Here is a 1,312-nt window from a genome sequence, read left to right as displayed (position 1 = left end):
GATCACTGTCACTTTCAACATTAACAACAGCATCCCTCCAACATTTGATGGTGAGGAGGAGCCCTCACAGGGGCAGAAGGCTGAAGAACAGGAGGTAAGCTCATGACACTACAGCCAGCCAATCTTTCTGTCCTAAAAGAAAGGACTTTTCCTTTTTGCTCTTTTAAAAATTCTTTTCCTGCTGGGGTGAGGTGAAGGATGTCTCCCCGGAGACTTGCAATGCAGTAGTTTGGAGTGAATTTCGGTAGATTGTGCATGGACCATGTTGTTAAGAGTGTGTGGCCCCCTGTAGAGCTTAGGCTTTATTATTGGCCTGTGTCCTCTGAATACAAAGGAGCTAGGACTGCCTCGCCCCTGCCCGTGTTGGGGAGTGGGGGTACTTATTATTCAGATACTATCACTTGGGGTATTTTCAGTGTGAATGATGACAAGTGGATGGTCAACACAAGTCGTGTGACCAAAATAGGAAGGCGGGGGTGGGGGGGCTTGGAGACTTTAGGTTTATTTGAATGTTTGGGGCTTATGTATGGGCTTATAGGAGGCAAAAGCAATGTAGGAGGCAGTTGCATCCTTCTACCATGTGGGGCTTGGGGTTGAACAGAGGCCATCGGGCTTTGGCAGCAAACACCTTTACTGGGTGAACCGTCATGCCAGCTCAGCCTTACATATTTTTAACATTTGACCAGTTGAGATTTTTTTTCCTTAAGTTGCTGGCCCTCATGGCTGGATCCCCAGGCCATCTGACTAAGCAGATGTCAGTCTTGTGTGTGAAGAGCTGAGTCCCCTGCTGTGCTTCTGTCCTGGCCTGTACTCATCTCCTTCTCCACTGCCTAGGCGCGGCCCTTGGGTCACAGTAAAAGGAAGTTGCTGCTATTTCTGGTTAAGATGGCCACTTAGAGCCTGTATGTTCCAGGCTCCCATCGTGCACCGAAACAGTCAGAGGGGAAGGAGGTCCAGGTCTGCGCTGCAGCTGTGTGTGCAGTGTGGGGGAGCAGAAACAGCCCTGAAGAATAGCTAGCTGTGCCTGACATCAGCTATCATTCTAAACCCATGTGATTGATAAACTGTTCAGTGTTCTGTTGGAAGAGCTGAGTGCCTTATCCACAGCCTAAGACTAAAAAATGGCTGATAGTAACCCAGTGGCCGTGGCTGTCAGACATTCTGAGCCTCCTGAGGCCTTGGTCCAGGTGTATGCACCCTCCCAGCACTGGTGTATGCTGACTTACTCGTGTCTCTCCAGCCAGAGCTGACATCAACTCCCAACTTTGTGGTTGAAGTTACAAAGACTGATGGCAAGAAGACCCTTGTCCTG

The 1,312-nt window shown here is 49.5% G+C and overlaps 1 protein-coding gene across 2 annotated transcripts in view; it reads left to right on the top strand.

Annotated features, from left to right (window-relative positions):
- Positions 1–1,312, top strand: part of C1qbp (complement C1q binding protein) — a 6,615-nt gene that overhangs the window by 4,439 nt on the left and 864 nt on the right. The gene's annotated exons all lie outside the window — the stretch shown is intronic.

Source organism: Mus pahari, chromosome 14 (genome assembly GCF_900095145.1).
Source record: "Mus pahari chromosome 14, PAHARI_EIJ_v1.1, whole genome shotgun sequence".
In the NCBI taxonomy this organism is placed as follows: Eukaryota; Metazoa; Chordata; class Mammalia; order Rodentia; family Muridae; genus Mus; species Mus pahari.
The sequence above is the reverse complement of the archived record's forward strand: the minus strand, read 5'-3'. Positions and strand labels throughout refer to the sequence as shown.